The following is an 18,612-nucleotide window of genomic DNA, read 5'->3' as shown; positions in this document are numbered from 1 at the left end:
TCCGAAATTTTCGCAGAGGTTAGTCGCTTAGCTTGTTGTTTGTGAAGCCATTTCTTAAATGATTTTTATTTTTCAACTGATTTGGATAACTGAAAACTATATTTGTCGCATTACATATGCCAAGATTTGACTTTCAGTCAAAATTTCTGAGAGTTACAAATCAAAAAGGTAATTTCAATGTTTCGTCTCTATAACTAAATATTGACCTAAAGCTCTCAATTTAGATTATTATATTGTAAAGAGGCATATTAAATGAAATTGTTAATAATTTGTATTAACTCTAGTAGGATATATCGTCCCCTAACCGCCAAAAAGATGTAAGTGCCAGAATCAAAACTTTACAGGAGACGGTTTTTATTTAATAAATCATAGCATATTTTAGATTGAAATATAATTTTTGCATATGTATCATTTTTTTGGCTGATGCATATAGTGGTCAAAAATTTTGTGCATTTAAATGAAGATAACGGTATTTTTGGCACTTCATCTTTTTCGCTGTCACATATAGCTGTCGTATATACGGATCTTCAGCTTTAGAGTCTGAAGCTCATAAAAGCCGCATTTATTACCTGATTCCTCTAAATTTTGGAACAGTGAATTGTATAAAGCGTGGCCGAATATGGCCCAGATCAGACTATATATGGATATATCTGCCATATAGACAGATCTCCAAATATAAGTTCTTGGGCCCTTAATGGGAGCATTTGTTATCTGATTTAGCTGAAATTTAAAACAGAGATTTGTGTTATAGTCCTCTTTATATGATCCAGATCGGGCTTTTTTTTATATAGCTGCCGTATAGACCGATCTGCGATTAAAACTAGAAACAATGGGCCCAAATTGTACTTAATAACCGATATCAACAAAATTTGAAACAGAGTTGTTTTTGACACCTCAAAACCGGAGGTGTGAAGTGGCCGAAACTGGGCCGCTCCTTTCGCTCTAAATATATCAAATCCTTAATACTCTACCAAAGTCATTTAATTTAAATCCTATACCCATATTTCCGCCTTGGGAGCCATAATTCCGTCTTGGGAGTTTCTTTGGGTGTCCCCAAATTTGTATGACCTTCGTACTTTACTTCCGAACGCCTTTTATTTGCGTCCCATAATGTCCTGGATGACCAATATGGGTTTATTGGTGACCACTGTACTTCCAAAGACTTTAAATTAGTTTCCAATATTGTCCCGGTCGGCCAATATTCCCCTTTGGCGGTTTGCTCAAGGGTGGGGCGCCCCTCAGATACTTAGCCATACTTTTAAACAACCGATTCGTACTCTACTTCCAAATATAAAACGTTTCATTATGATTTTTCGCAATTATTGCTTAATTTGTTTGAGTTATTTGTGACTGGCGAAAATAATGAAAGTGCCCTTCGCTGTGACAGAACTTATCTTCCAAACTAATATGGCACTTACATTAAAATTGTATTTGTTGTAAAATCATAAGCCGTTATTATTATCGGCACAAAATTTGAACAGAAGGTGGAGACAGTCGAGTTAATCCCAATCCCATGGCAGCCGGTTGTACGTACCGGATTGACCCGATGGAATCTTCATCGGCAAGGGCTGCCGCCTCAGTGTACGTGTTCGTCTTTTTTCGTCATGGGAGAGGCACATCCCGGAGTGCCTTCTCCGTATGCTTTTGATCCGTGCCGGGATTGAAAAGAACCCCGGACCCTGGTTCTGTTCCGTTTGCCAGAACCGCCTTCATCATCGGTCAGTGTCGGTGAGGTGTAACAGGTGCTTGGAGTGGGTACATTTCCGTTCTTGCTCTGGCCTAACTTCGCTACGGGAGTATAGTCATACTGGCTATGTCGCTAGGTGCTGTGCGAACACAGCCAGCAGTGGGTCACAAGCGTCGCCGTCGTCGCCTTCGGCGTCCTCGTCGTCGGACTATGTGACCCCCCCGACCTCTCCCGTACGGCAATTTATGCAAAGACAGCACCCTAGCCCTACTATTGCCAGGCCAGTGTCGGGAAATGTATCGTTCCTGCAGTTAAACTGCAATGGACTGCGAGGCAAGATTGACGAGATTGTGGATTTTATGAGTCGGAAGAGCATATCGGTCGCAGCGATCCAGGAGACAAAGCTGACTAACACCTGCAGCTTGCACAGTTGTCACGGCTACAATGTGCTACGTAAGGATCGCTCAAGGAATGGAGGTGGGGGATTGGCCTTCGTTATACACCATTCCGTGCAGTATAGACCTATCTCGCCTGCGCTTGACGCTAGTGACCCATACATGGAATGTATGGGGGTAGCAGTCAAGTCTGGTACTGCCGAGATAGAGATATACAACGTGTATATACCGCCGGTTGGCAGCTGTGTCCCGATTAATGGCCAGGCCTACAGCCCCGACATAAGTGGGTTGCTATCTGGCCATAGTCGTCTGGTTCTGGGGGATTTCAATGCACATCACTCGTCATGGCATTCTCCCCTAGGCAACGACCAGCGTGGCATAGCTTTGGCAGAGCAGATAGATAGCTCCACGTTTTGCACGGTGAATGAGGAGGCCCCCACTAGGATTACGAGGAGGTGCAGCAGCTCGCCAGACATCTCAATCGCATCCCCTGATCTCCTGAGTGACGTATCCTGGCAAGCCGTCATCTCTTTGGGGTCAGACCACCTCCCCATAATCCTCACCATCGACCGACCACCCGACTTCATAACCTCTGAGCGCCGATCGTTCATCAACTATAAGAAGGCCAATTGGACTGGCTTCAGAGAGTATACCAATCGCCGCTTCAATGAACTGCCACCCCCCTCTGATGTGCTTGTGGCCGAGAGGAAATTCCGAGACATCATCAACGCAGCAGCCGCTCGCTTTATACCAGCCGGTCGAATACCGCAAGTGCGACCCAATTTCCCGGCGCAAGCAGTGGTACTCGCAGACGAGCGTGATGGGATTCGTGCTATGGACCCCGCTAACCCCAGAATCAGCGAGCTGAATCTGGGAATAAACAGGGTAGTCAACGAACATAAGCGGAATTTGTGGCTGGAACACTTGGAGCAATGTAACTTAGGCACCGGTGCAGGCAAATTGTGGGCCACTGTTAAGTCTCTCTCGAACCCCGGTAGACGGGACGACAGGACCTCAGTCACTTTTGGCGAGTTAACCGTGACTGATCCGAAGAGATGCGCCAGGTTGTTCAACCGTCAATTTATCGTGCATCCCGAGAGAGACAGGGCAAGGAGGAGAGCCATTCGCCGTATTCGTGGTCTCCGAGCCGATGAACAGCCATCACAATTTACCGTGGGCGAAGTTACGAATGTCATCCGTGGCGCCAAATCTTCCAAGGCGTTGGGCCCCGACGGAATCTCTACATTGATGCTGAAGAATCTGGATTTACCTGGAGTTGAGTACCTTACCACTGTCCTTAACCTGTCATTGAACACTCTTATAGTTCCCGATGTCTGGAAAATGGGCAGAGTGATCCCGCTACTGAAGCCTGGTAAAGACCCGAGTTTGGGGGAGTCGTACAGACCGATCTCCCTTCTCTCACCAGTGGCTAAGACGCTTGAGGCATTACTCCTCCCGAGCCTCGTAGGAGAATTTCCATTCGCCGAGCATCAACACGGATTTCGGAGACTGCACAGCACAACAACAGCTTTGCATGCCATCACCACACACATTTGCCGTGGCTTCAATCAACCCAGGCCATGTGATAGGACGGTCCTCGTGGCATTGGACCTATCGAAGGCATTCGACACGGTCAGCCATGCCAAATTATTTGAGGACATCGCCAACACGTCCCTCCAGCCAGGCCTTAAACGTTGGGTCGCGAATTATCTGTGTGGCCGCCAGTCATTTGTGGAATTTAGGGATAAGAAGTCAAAACACCGTAGAGTGAAACAGGGAGTTCCCCAAGGCGGGGTGATATCTCCGGCTCTGTTTAACCTCTACCTTTCCTCCATCCCACCTCCTCCAGACGGCATAGAGATCGTATCATATGCGGACGACTGTACGATCTTGGCATCAGGCCCCCCACCCATTGATGACATCTGCGATAGGTTGAACGTCTACCTCAACGAGCTTGCCTCATATTTCGCTGCAAGAAATCTGAAGATATCCGCCACCAAATCTTCAGCCACACTGTTCACTACAAATACGCGTGAGGTGAATTCTGAGCTGACTGTGATGGTCGATGGAGAATTGATTCCGACCATCAAGTGTCCCAAAATACTTGGCGTCACATTTGACAGCTCCTACACTTTCTCCCCACATGCCACAGCAATCTGCAATAAAGTCAAAAGTAGAAACAAGGTCCTCAAGTCACTCGCTGGCAGCACTTGGGGTGCAGACAAAGAAACCTTGTTGACCACGTACAAAGCAATTGGCCGGTCTGTGGTAAGTTATGCAGCGCCAGTGTGGTCACGTCAGCTTTGTGACACGCAGTGGAATAATATTCAGATCTGTCAGAATGCCGCCCTCCGAACTGCGACGGGCTGCCTCCTTAGTTCTCATGTGGACCACCTCCACCAGGAGACAAAGATCCTACCAGTGCGAAGACATAACTACATGCTGTCTAAGCAATACCTTTTGGGCTGTTATCGCAGAAATCATCCAAATCATCATCTTGTGGATAGATACCCACCGCCCAGAAGCCTTAAGGTAGATCTACATGATCTAGAGCGTGAGGTCCAGCGCTACAAGAGAGAACCTCTAGATCAAGCGGCATATCAAGCGGGTCTGAACAACATTCATGCAGACACGGTAGCAGACGCGTTAACTGGCTACCGGGTGAATGTAGTCCTTGGAGTACGACCGCCACCCATTGCACCCGAAGAAATCGACCTCCCCCGGCAAACCAGAGTGATTCTGGCTCAATTACGTTCCGGCAGATGCAGCCGCCTCAATTCCCACAGAGCTAGGATTGATGCCGACGTGCAAGATGTATGTCCCGACTGTAACCAGGGACCGCACGATACACGTCACCTGTTTAACTGCCCGGCCAGACCCACTCGACTCAGACCCACATCCCTGTGGACGCACCCCATCTTAGTCGCGGAGTTCCTGGGTCTTGACACTCAACAGAATCAAGCAGACGAAAGATAGTACACAATAAACTGCTACAACAACAACAGTCGAGTTATCAATTGCTGTTAAAAACTGAAAATCAGAAAATCTTTTTTTTGCGGTAAGGGAACGATATGTAGAGTACAATATTGACTTTTTTACGAAAAACTGGAAAGGAGATATTCCCCTACAAAATACTGAAAAATTGGAACAATATTTTTTTTTGGTTTTATGATAATCTCGATTTGAATTTTTGTTTTCAAAAATGTGTACATTTTGCGTTTTACCTAAATAAAGCGGCCAAAATTTAATAATTTTTTTCAGTTCTGGCATTTTGTTTAAAGCAAGTCTTTATATATGAAATAAAGGGTGATTTTTTCGCTATTATATATTTTTGGCAACACTGGTTTAAACAGCTCATGCACGTTTCGTTTTTGTTTCACTGTCAAACATCTTCAATTTGGTCTATATTCGTCTTACAAACGAACAACGATCGCAAATTATTGAATTTTATTATCAAAATGTGTGCTCTGTTAAAAAAGTTCCATTTTATGGACGAAGCTCATTTTTGGCTTAATGGGTACGTAAATAAGCAAAATTTTGGAGTGAAGATCCGCCTGCAGAAGAAGAAGCATCCAGATAAAGTCACAGTTTGTTGCGGTTTGTGGGCTGGTGGCATCATTGGACTATACTTCTTTTAAGATGATGCGAATCGTAAAGTAACTGTGAATGGTGAGCGCTACCGTGAGATGATATCCAACTTTTTTGCAAGAGTTTGACTTGCATGAGAGGCGAGTTCGATGAACATTTTATTTTACGTTCAGGTCCGGTCAATTGGCCGCCTAAATCGTGCGATTTAACGCCTTTAAAATATTTTTGTAGGGCTACGTTAAAGCTCATGTCTATACAGACAAGCCCGCTTCAATTGACGCATTGGAAGACAATGTTGAAGCATTTATTCGTGAATACCGGCCGAAATGTTGGAAAGAGTATGCCAAAATTGGACTCAGCGAATGAACCATTTGAGGCGCAGTCACGGTCAACATTTGCATGAAATAATCTTCAAACATTAAATTATATGGATCGGTATTATCGATTCAAATGAAGATTTCATTCATTTTTCTGAATTTTATGATTTTTTTTAAACTTTCCTATAGCTCTTAAAATAAATCACCCATTTTATATTAAATATGAATCGTACAGTACACTACCACGAATTTATACTATTAAACACACAATTTATACTATTAAAAAAAATTTTATTCGTACAATTAAAAATGTGTTCAACGTATGCCTTGTTTACCAATCACTTGCCGTGATACAAAAGAAAATCGAATTTCTATTGGGTTGCCCAAAAAGTAATTGTCGGTAATATACTAGTAATATAGTCGGCGTTGACAAATTTTTTCAACGGCTTGTGACTCTGTAATTGCATTCTTTCTTCTGTCAGTTATCAGCTGTTACTTTTAGCTTGCTTTAGAAAAAAAGTGCGCGAAATTTTGTTTACATTTGTTTGTTTGGCGTCAATTTTAATATGGGTACCACATGTATTGAAAGAAATTCATTTAACAAACCGAATCAACGCTTGTGATATGCACCTTAAACGCAATGAATTCGATCTGTTTGGTGGGATTGGAAAGGTGTGGTATATTTTGAGCTGCTTCCAAGGAACCAAACGATTAATTCGGAAGTTTACTGTCAACAATTGGCCAAATTGAATACAGCCATCAAGGAGAAGCGACCAGAATTGGTCAATCGTAAAGGTGTCATATTCCACCAGGACAACGCTAGACCGCACACATCTTTGGTCACTCGCCAAAAACTAAGTGAGCTTGGCTGGGAACTTTTGATGCATCCACCATATAGCCCTGACCTTGTACCATCAGACTACCATTTATTTCGATCTTTGCAGAACTCCTTAAATGGTAAAACTTTTATTTAGTTTTTTTCACTTTTATTTAGTTTAAATGAAGATTCAAGGCAGTCAACATTGTTCGTTAGAATTTATTAAGGAGGGAAGATGCTGCCATGGTATTAAAAGTTACGCACAGTGGGATTGGAAAAAATTAGTGCAAATAAGTCTGCCAACGGATACACATATCTTCAATGTAAACACAGTGTCCTTAGCCGATACATGACCAAATAGAAGCCTCCCTTAGCCTCACATCAGTGGTCGCAGCAATTTTTCTAGCCACAATATCCAGAAGCATTAGGTGATTAGTCCAAGGTTCCTTTGTCAACACACCAAGTGCTACCGACAAGGGACTTGAGAACGTTGTTTCTACTTTTGTGTACGGTGATGGCATGTAAAGAAGTTGTAGTCCTATGAAGCCTTCGAAGTGCATGCTGATGCTCGGCGAATGGAAATTGTCCAACGGAAAGTTCGGAAGGAGTAGTCCCTCATGCGAAGAAGACAGATCGGACTGTACGACTTCCTCTGCCCGTGTCCAGCGGCACAGAGATCACGGATACTACAAATGGCTCCCCCTCTATCTTTGTCACTCTCGCGTCGATAAATTGACGTTTATCTAAGGAAAATACCCCACAAGTATCGCCAGCATTTTTTATTTAAAAACAAATGTATTCTTAGGCAAGCAAATAAAAAAAAAACAACCAAAACAAAACAACAAGTTCGCGTACTTTTGCTTGCAAATTTTTTAAAGAAAGTAACATGGCTCTTACTCTCCTGCAAATTGTTATTGGCAAATGTTGTACTGGAAAAGTACGCGAACAGACCTAATACTTCTAATCGATATTGGTCGTTAGGTATTGTAAATGAGCTTAAACGTTTCATGTTCGGATATAGCGTCCATATAAACCGATCTCCTCATCTGACGTCTTAAACCCCTAGAAAGCGCAATTTTGCATATCGATTTATTTTCCATGTTTCCTTTACCTTATTGCTTTCTTGTATCATTATGTAGTGTATGTTTATCTATTTTTTTCTCCTTCTTCTTTTTTTCTACTCACACACAATGGTCCTTGGTCTCCGAATGAAGCTGTTAGTAACCGAGGTTGTTAATCGCGTGCCTTCCAATCTAACCTAATCTTATATAGCACCCATATAAAGCGATTTCCCTATTATACTTTTTGAGACCCTAGAGGGCACAATTCTTATCCGATTTGGCTGAATTTGTGCTAGCTTTGAAGAAAATTTTATCACGCTAATAAAATACCGAAATGAATTCCATGTGACGTAGTTCTATTTCAGAACTTGTATGATTAAAACATTTTTAAAGTTAATTTTCCTCAAATACAATTAGTTTTTTTATGCCACTCCTTGTGGCGAAGTTGTATTTAAAACTCTTATGATTAAAACATTTTTCAATTCGCGTGATAATCGCAAGTTGTTCAAATGGTGAAGGGGAATGGATAACCTAGAATAGTCCCGATATTTTCTATTCGTATTATTTTTCTTTAGAAATGTAAAAATTTTAATAAATCTTTGTCTTTTTTTATCGTTTCAGCACCATATTTGCTTAGAGTTGGCAAATGCATCGCAATACAATACAACAAATGTTTTAGCAACCACACAGCCCGCTCACCGTTCGCATAACTATTGAAAAATTAAACAAATACAAAAACATCATTACAAAAAAATGAACAACTAAATAAAAAGGTTTGATTTTAGCTTTAGAAGACAACTTCCTGCTGTTTTTTTAATAATTATTTTTAGTATCTTCATGATTATTTTTTTATTAACAGATTATTTATTTTCCCTTCCGCTTTAGTATTACTTACAAAATCTCTTCTTCTACCGACATACCTACAATAATGAATGTCTTTCCATTAAGAGTCTAATGACTAATGCCTATATATCCCCATTTTGTCAATCTCATTGTAACTTATGATTTAAAATAGAAGAAGTTAAATTAACTAATAGATGATAATACTACTACTACTACTTCAATAAAAAAATTAAATAAGTTATTCTCATGATTGAATTTACATACATCCCTACATATATATTTATACGTTTTTTTTCTTATTTAAATTGTAATTGAGTGTTTCTATGGATATAAATCGAAGAGTACATACAAGAATATTTTAGTACATAGTTTAGTGTTGTTTTCTCTTTCCACAGCTAGCTGTATATTTTTAATTATTTTATAGTTAACAAATATCATTTTTTTTTTGAAATTCATACAACTAGAGTGTGACATTACCATGAATATTTAATTTTAATAAATTATTGTTTTTTTTTTAATAAAATACTACATACATACGTATACACATTTTTTTTTACTAAGTTTATATTTTTATTCTATGGATCATTGTGGGATATTTGGGAAAGACCATTATATAGTAGGGTGATTATTTATTGACTGCACATCTTGTCATGGGATCCGTTTAGTCTCCCTCTAGACGTGGTCAGGAAACAACCCTTGCCGCCTGATTGACAGACATTTCAATTTTAATATTCTTTTTTTTATCTAGTTGACATGATCATTTTTTAAGTTTTTGTTGATGTCTTTTGAAAGTCAGTAACAGTCTTGAGTACATGGTGTCCTCAAACAAATCGTCAGTTTCCTCAATGGGATTTTTGCGAGTTTCACTTTCGCCCACAGAAACAACTTAAGATAACCAAGCGATTAGAGTGCCAACATTTCAAAATGTTTATCATGAGAGTTATGAAAATAAACCAAAAAAGTTTACACCACATGTTATTAATTTTGACATTCTGTTTGAGGAATAATAGCATGTTGCCAACGGCCATATCTGTTATAGAAATGTTAAATTCTGTATTAAATTGCATATGTTTTCATCTTTTTTTTTCGCTCCGCTCCGGCAAAATTTTTTTTGCTCCTCCATATTTATATTGACCATTTATTTTTCAATTAACATCTAATGCTCACCGTCATAGGACATGTGGTTTATCACAAATGTCACCAGGATTAGGAGGGGATAACAAAATAATCAAATAATTTTTTAATTGCAAATTCCAAAAATGTCAATGACGATCGTAGTAAAAAAAGTTCAGATTCAAATAAAAAAAAATGCGTTCTCTTTCGAGACAAGCTCAATGATCGGTGATTTTCTTTACAAATAAAAAAGGAAAGCCAGAGATAGCAACACACACCAACCACCACTATGGGACGCGTTTCGTCTTTGGTTAGAAAACTTTTCAACCATATTAGGTGTGATGGCTTCAAGGGCCGTGCGTTGATATGTTGTATTTGAACCGTATTTATTGCAAAAACGCCTCTAGGATACAATTACTACATTAACCACGCACGATAACCTTGTCTATTAGCTGTACTTTTTCCCAATGCATGTGTTTTCGTGTAAGGACAGTTTTTTTCTTCGATAATTACACTGCTTTCATGGTGTACATGATTCTGAGTATCTGTTGGAAGTTCCATTGATGGCTTCGAACGCCCAGGTTCGAATCCCGGCCGGGCTCTGCCGAATTTTTTTGTTTTTAAGTTTTTTTGCCTGTTAGGGCGAAGATCATTAAATTTCACAATTTTTGTTTGTTTCTCTTTTGAGACGAGCTAAATGATCGGAAATTTTTTTTCCAAATGAAAAAGAAATGATTGAATCAAAAAATTTTTTAGTTGGAATTGTCAAAAATTTCAATCACGATCGTGTTTGAAAAAGGTTGAAATTAAAAAAATGATTGAATCAATTAATTTTTATATGATTGCCTACATTTCAATCACGATCTTAATAAATAAAATAAATTCGGATTCAATTAAAAAATGATTGGTTCTATTAATTTTTTAATTGAAATAATTTTTATTCTCAATTAATTTTTTAATTGAAAAAAAAATTTGTGATATTTTTCTGTGTATGGTGCAAGCACATCCTCCTGCAGAGACAAAGAAGAAAATCTGGTAACTGATGCATATAGTGTGCTGAGGATATGAGGATGCCGCAGAACCCATCCCTGATTATGGTAATATTTACTTGCCACAGGTCAACTCTTACCATCTCTTTATTGACTACAAAGCCGCTTTCGACAGCTCTATACGTTCAAAAGTATTTCAAGCCATGACTTAGTTTGGTATCCCTGCAAAATTAATAAGACTGCAGGATGACACTTGCTAATGCACGTTCCTCGTACTTGTCATGGCTGTAGCGCTAGAGGCTCAAGAAGCCAATTCGGGCGATCGGTTTATATGGGAACTACATCAAGTTATGAATCGATTTGAAAGTCGAAACAAAACACAGCCTCCCGTCCACGGTAAATTGTGATGCCGGCTCGGAGACCACGGATGCGACGAATGGCTGTCCTCCTAGCTTTGTCACTTTTGGGATGCACAATAAATTGATGGTTGAATGGATCAGTCAATGTTACGTCGCCTGAGGTCCTGTCACCCCGCCTACCGGCAGTGTCAGTTCACTGAAGCTTCGATTGGAGTACTCTCTGAAGCCGTCCCAATAGAACTTCTTCTGATGGCTTTTATCAGCTTTGTTTTATGGATCGCTGCATCCTACATGTTCTTCCGACTCATAAAATCTACTTTCTCGTCGATCTTTCCTCGGGGTCCGTTGCAATTCAATCGTAAAAATGAAACACATCCCGGCACTGGCCTGGCAATATTGGGGATGTGGTGCTGCTGCGTTTATTGCCGCACGGGTCGCAAAGTCCGATGACGAAGGTGACGACGATGGCGCTTGTGCCCCACTGCTGTCTATGTTCGCACAGCACGCTGCAACATATTCAGTGGGACTATATTCCCGTAGTGACGTACGGCCAGAACAAGATCGGAAATGCACCCACTCCATGCATCGGTTACACCTCACCGACACTAACCGATGATTGAGACGGTTCTGGTAAACCGAACAGAACAAGCGTCCGGTGTTCTTTTCAATCCCGGCACGGGCGAAGACGCAACAAGGACGAACATGTGCAATTATCAGTTGCATATACATATGTGAGTGCATAAATAATACAGGGGGCACGATACAGAAAACTTTTAAGTTATTTTATGGGACGACTATGGATTGCAACTCAACCATAGTTGCGTTGCCAGGAGATAAAACCATGAAATAAAAATTATTATAAAGTAAAAAGTCTTTGTCACTTTTATTCAATATCAGTGTTTTAAAGTTCCCCTACTAAGTAAATTGCAAACATGTCTGCAATACAATACGGAAAAGGAAATTTCTATAACAAATTTGCCCATTAGCAAACGTGACTGAAGTTGGGTTTGCATTGACCCATTATTAACATTTGAGTTTCAATGTCTACGAGTTCCTTGCTCGTAGGTTAGATAAAAAGCAAGGGCAAAAAAGAACAGTATGTTAAATGTTTAAACCCCGTTTAATGGCTCGATCATCTGTTTTCCCTGTATGAAATCAGCTGACGAGAGCCTTAATGAGCAGTGTAAACGGGGGTATATAGTTGTTCTTTTATAGTTTAATTACTGCTAAGAAAAATGCTATTGGTTCTATTTGTAAACTTTGGAATGATTTTCAAAATGGTCTTTGAATCACAGATTTTACGTAAGGAGAGACGTATTTCAGACTTTGGACAATCGTTGACCTTAAACTTAAATCAGGGAGCACTTATTGTTGTTAGAAAATATGTCCCTCAATACTTGGATGGATGTTGGGAAACCATGTTCGTGTCTGTATAGATGTATAAATATGTTGAGCAATCAAATGCGGTTGATATCATACGAATGATGATACAATATGATAACTGTTGTTCATGATGAAGTTTCGCAAGATGCATTCAATTGCGGTTGCCTCAAAAAGCATTTCAATTCTTCGGATCTTCTCAATATTTATGCAACCTACATCAAGCCTAAGATGAAACATAACACCCATGTATGGGCGGTGGCTCCAAAGTCCTCCAGAGCGATGGCGTTGATCGGCGAAGGTAGGGTAACCAACTCTATTGTTTCCCTTGAGCATCGTCTGAATGTGGACAGCGGGGTTCAGTCATATCGATACTTTCATGACACAGTATTACTTTGAGAAGTAATAAAATCTGCAAAATTTTCCGAAAACAATGTAATTTTCTAAATTCAGGAGGACTTGCGATTTTTTAAACCTTTGAGGACCAAGAATTAACTGCTCGATAAAGTTTTGATTATTTTGCATATTCGTTCTTAGAATATTCCTATTTACTAAGAAGAGTGTTGCCAAAACGGTAAAAATGTTGCTCCTTCTATGAAAAAATCACGGAACATATATTTCCCATTCGTTCTCAAAGGAAAATATTTGGGTAGAAAAGTGTTTTTGAATATTGCGTAGAATTCAAAATAAATCGTATCGTGTATTCTTTTTAGATTGCCAGAGATGAAACACCATAAGAATAATTCATGCGTGATTTGTTGCTGTGAGTGTCAAAATGAAGTGTAGAAAAACATTTGATTACAAAAATTTTTCTTTCATCTTTAAATTTTTTAGTTATACGAAACACGAAAATAATTTACTTTCTTCCTGAAACAACGTTTTATTCAATGTTGAAGATAAGTTTTAGGTATTTGGTCTGTAAAAGTATGACTATTGTACACTTTATGTTGGCGCTCACTGTAAACTTACTCATAAAACAAAAATCGTCCAAATCCAATAAAAATGAGTTATCTGGAGGCTCACAAAGCAAATTCGGGGCTATGTTTATTTAAAGAACTAAATGGGCCGACATAATGTGAAATCATATATAGGAAAAAGTCAAAAGCAGATTTTTACCCATTTATTTACCTTTGAGAGCGAAAGGGACAACTCACAGTGGGATGGAAAGAAAATAAGTGGAAATAAATTTGCTACTTTGGAGTAGATAGAGATATCTTCATGAAATTTTACATGGTTATAGCTGAGGTGTTATACAGTGTATATGCAAAATTTCAGATGCCCCAGGGGCCCATTGGTGGGCCTTCAAAGTTGGTCACCTCGGCTCTACAAAATTTTGTTCGGGCTGTCAAAAGAGCATTTATGGTCCCATTTTCAATTTTTTTTTTTGCTACTTTGGAGTAGATAGAGATATCTTCATGAAATTTTACATGGTTATAGCTGAGGTGTTATACAGTTTATATGCAAAATTTCAGATGCCCCAGGGGCCCATTGGTGGGCCTTCAAAGTTGGTCACCTCGGCTCTACAAAATTTTGTTCGGGCTGTCAAAAGAGCATTTATGGTCCCATTTTCAAATTTTTTTTTGCTACTTTGGAGTAGATAGAGATATCTTCATTAAATTTTGCATGGTTATAGCTGAGGTGTTGGTCACCTCGGCTCTACAAAATTTTGTTCGGGCTGTCAAAAGAGCATTTATGGTCCCATTTTCAAATTTTTTTTGCAGGAAGGTGTTTAAAAAGTCCTACAAAAAACAGGCCTAAATGCGCGGGATATCTTTTATAGTGTCTAAGAAATTTGACTAACAATTTTTTTTATTTTATGCTTGTGAAAGCATTTCTGCACCGATTTAAAATTCTTTAACTGATTTAGAAAGCTAATAAAATTTACTATTTTTTCTCGCGATATATGCTAAGGTCTGATTCCCCAGTTAAAAGTTATGCGAGTTACAAATACAAAAATGTGAAAAAATTTAATTTTTGGCAAAAAAAGTTAATTTCATTGTTTCGTCTTTATACAGCAAATTTGGCCCAGCACTATCAATTTTGCTTATTGTTACAGTACAGAAGACTTAATGTAGATGCGTTTTAAGTGTAATTTTTATAAATTGTGTTAACTCTAATAGGAGATCTGTAAAGTACAATATTGGCACATTTTAACAAAAAAATGGGGAAACCCCTTCGAGTTCTCAAAACGCCAGACTGAGGCCCCAACTTAATAAGATATTTTCATTGGCCCAAGTAATTACTAATTCCAAGCATTTTTTTGCGCCATCCAACGATTGAGGACATCGACATTTTACTAAAATATGCCAATTTTGCTAACATCTTTCCCCAGTGTGGGTATTATGGGTGTTTTTATCAAGAAATGTGGCCAATATTTGTACTAATTTTTTAGAAATCCATCTACAAATTTGTGAAAAATTAGAACGATATCTTTAGTAGTTTTGGTACTATGATATTTTCAATTTGAATTTTATTTTTCGCAAAAGTGTATTTTTTGGCCTCATTTTATAGCAAACATTTTGAAAATCGGACCATAAATGCCCCTAGGACATCTAGAGCCCTGAAAATTTTTATATAAACTGGATAAAACCTCATCTATAACCATGGGCAACAGTTGTATTCCAAATAATAGAAGTGCGCTGCTCTTAAGAACAAATTTTTGATAAAAATATATTTTTATTATTTTTTTTACGTAATTTTCTAAATTTTATGGGAATAAACTAATTAATAAAAGCTACGACAATTTAAAATATTTCCTTGAATACACGTTTTTTCCCAAAATTAGCTATTCAAAAAAATAGGATGCCTATGCCTAAAGTAATACCCTCCTTTTGATGACTTCGGCACATCTACGATGCATGAAGTCTTAATAAGATCCTGGCATCTCTTTACAGAGTGGTCCAGGGATAGTTTTACAAGTATTTTTGGTCAGGTATTACGCTTACGTTCCATAGCTCTTCCGCATTTAGTCGTCGGTTCTCTGCAATACAAATTTCAATATCTCCCCATAAAAGTCCTACGGGATTGAGGTCAGGAGACTGAACTGGTCACGAATTAAACTGAGCCCCATTGACTTAAAACCACCCCTTGTCATTTTACTAGTATGTTTCCGGCCATTTACTTCTTAGAATACCAATTTCAAAAGCAAATTCCAGTCTGCATAAACTAGCATTACTTGCTCCAAAGTTGTAACATACCCATGATGTCTCTTACTTCACTATTGGCCCCATAGCGTTGTTAAAAAAATAACTTCAACGTACCAATACTTTTTCCCCACCATGTTTGGCTGTCTTTTTATAAATTATGATTTATATTATGTATTGGGCAGGCCTAAGGACGTCTTTCTAAACCCTTTTCCACCAAATAATAAAATTTTACGTATGTTGGTCCCCAATATGTTGCTCCATTTTTTCAATCGGCCAATCGATAGGTTCTTTAGCGAACTTACTAACTTCTTGGTTAGCAATGGTACCATTCTTGGACTTTTTGTGCATAAATTATTTTCCAACCAGTAAGCAAGAGCAAAAGTCGGGCGGTGCCGACTGTATAATTCCCTACACTTACCCTGTAAATGTGGGAGCTATATCCAAATCTGAACCGATTTTTTCCAATTTCAATAGGCTTCATCTCTATGCCGAAAAACATGTTTGTATCAAATTTGAAGACGATCGGATGAAAACTGCGACCTGTACTTTGTACATGGACAGACAGAATCAGTAAGTGATTCTGAGTCGATTGGTATACTTATCAATGGGCCTATCTCTCTTCCTTCTAGGTGTTACAAACAAATGTACTAAATTATAATACCCTGTACCACAGTAGTGGTGTAGGATATAACAATCGTTTGCGAATAGTGGGACCAATTATTACAGTCAGATTTAGTCCCTCTTGAATCTTTTTTGAGGACTCCCTTTGCTATATCATTTAAAATGCGGCAATGAGTCCGAGTGTTTCGTTCTATTTTTATAAAGTGAGGCATTCGCAATCATTTGATCATTTTTCATAGTATTTTGATTACACTCAGAAAAAACACTGTCTGCTGATATTTAATTAAAGATTTTAAACTTTTAAATAAATTCATTTAAAATGTTTGAACTTCTAAACAATAATTCAGGCATTTGCTTTATATTAATAAAAAAAATTGCCAATTTTAGGAGTTAATTTTTTGTTTAAAAGCATAGTTATAATAGTGGTAGTTTTTCTGTCCGCTGTTATTTGAATTCGATCAAAAATTAGCAAAATTTAGAAAATTCGAAAAATTTTACGTCAAGTGCTTGTAAAATTGAAAGATATGATGGAATATATTTTTTTTTTTAACATTTAGGACACATTTAAGCTTTTTTAACTTTTTAAAATTTAAAAACAGCAGAAAATGTCTGCCTTTTTTTGCAACTTATTACCGCTGTCCCATTTTCAGCAGACTTTCTGCTGTTACCGCAAATATTTTTGCTGTTTTTACTAATAAATTTCTATGAGTGTAGTTTTCGTAGTTTTGGGTTAATTCTTGCCTATCTTTGGAACAGTATTTTCTACGTCCCACAATTACAGAAATTATAGTTTAAAATCTATTAACTACAATTGAAACAGCTTTTCTGCCACTATTCTATACTTAGTTTTCACATCACGTATTTAATTTCATAACAAATCATCCATACTTCTATTTTTTTGATCAGTGGCATCAAAAATATAATATATATTATGGGCTTATATTTGTAATTTTACTTATTACACCAACGAATATGACTTGTGAAAATATGAGGTGGTAGCACTCCTATTATTTGAACATAGCTGTATATGTCCAACCAGCGAAGCAAGTGTAAAGTGAAAGGTATATCACCAAATCAATTTATGTAAAAATTTACTCATAGGGGATGCTTTGTAGCTCCTTGGTCTATCTTAGTTCTTCGAATAGAGACATTTTTAATTAATGAAAAAAAAAATTATACAAATTTTTGTGTTTAACATCTTACCAAAATGAAACGGAAAACTATATTAAATTTCTGTGATGGAATTTTATGCCCTAATTGGATCTCAATCGATTAAATTCAAATTTTTGGATTTTAGAGCAAATATACAAAATGGGACATTCATGTCCCATTGGTCCTCAAAGGGTTAAACAATGCAAGTACAGTTAGCTGATCCTAATTAGATATTCACTTAGTTATTAATTACAGCACACAAAAGTAGGTTACTGGATCAGTGCGCAGGCAATGCATTTTTTGCATTTTGGTAAATTTTTGTATGACAAAGCCTCGAGTTTTTTCACTATTACTAGCTCATTCATATTTTTATTTGAATTTTGTTTTTCGTAAATTGAAATTGTTTTATATATTTTCATTATGGATATACACATTCGTACTATTCTAAAACATTTAAAGGATCATATTTTTTAAAAGTATTTAATGCCTACCTACATGCAAACATAGAAATTTAGATTTGAAAAAAAAAAAATAAATATATGAATATAGAAATATGTAGTATCGAAAATACTAAGTGAGTATAATAACCCCAAAATAATGTTACTGTGTTAAATTTCAAATTCAAACAATTACACAAATACATATATAATTTAAAATCTATGAATGTAATAATTAGTTTAAAATCATGAAAACCTTGCAAAGAGAAAAGACAATTTCAACATTATGTAGAAATGAAAATAACAAGAATTTGAGTTCAATTGGAAAATAATAACCCTATTAAAAACAAACGAAATAAATTGAATAGCAATTGTTTTATTTAGTAATTTCGATGATATGGTACATAGAACATTTAGATATTTTTTGACAAGGGATTCAGAGCTATATCCGAGAAGAGCGGCCGGAGCGTTTGAAGATTGAAACCAGCTCTCCGCTCCCACTACGGCAAGCTTAAGCCCGCTCCGAATCCCAAATTTTACCTACGCAATCATACAGCAAATAATACATATTGGGTTGCTCAAAAAGTAATTGCGGATTTTTCATATAGTCGGCGTTGACAAATTTTTTCAACGGCTTGTGACTCTGTAATTGCATTCTTTCTTCTGTCAGTTATCAGCTGTTACTTTTAGCTTGCTTTAGAAAAAAA

At 37.7% G+C, this 18,612-nt stretch overlaps 1 protein-coding gene across 1 annotated transcript in view; it reads left to right on the top strand.

Moving 5' to 3' along the window:
* The window catches only part of LOC106085523 (probable E3 ubiquitin-protein ligase HERC2), an 86,583-nt gene extending 68,313 nt beyond the window's left edge, over window positions 1-18,270 (top strand). The window contains 1 exon segment of the mRNA XM_059368081.1: window positions 8,487-18,270. The gene's annotated coding sequence lies outside the window, so the exon portion shown is untranslated.
* The last annotated feature ends 342 nt before the right edge of the window (window positions 18,271-18,612 follow it).

This window comes from Stomoxys calcitrans, chromosome 4 (genome assembly GCF_963082655.1).
Source record: "Stomoxys calcitrans chromosome 4, idStoCalc2.1, whole genome shotgun sequence".
In the NCBI taxonomy this organism is placed as follows: domain Eukaryota; kingdom Metazoa; phylum Arthropoda; class Insecta; order Diptera; family Muscidae; genus Stomoxys; species Stomoxys calcitrans.
The sequence above is the reverse complement of the archived record's forward strand: the minus strand, read 5'-3'. Positions and strand labels throughout refer to the sequence as shown.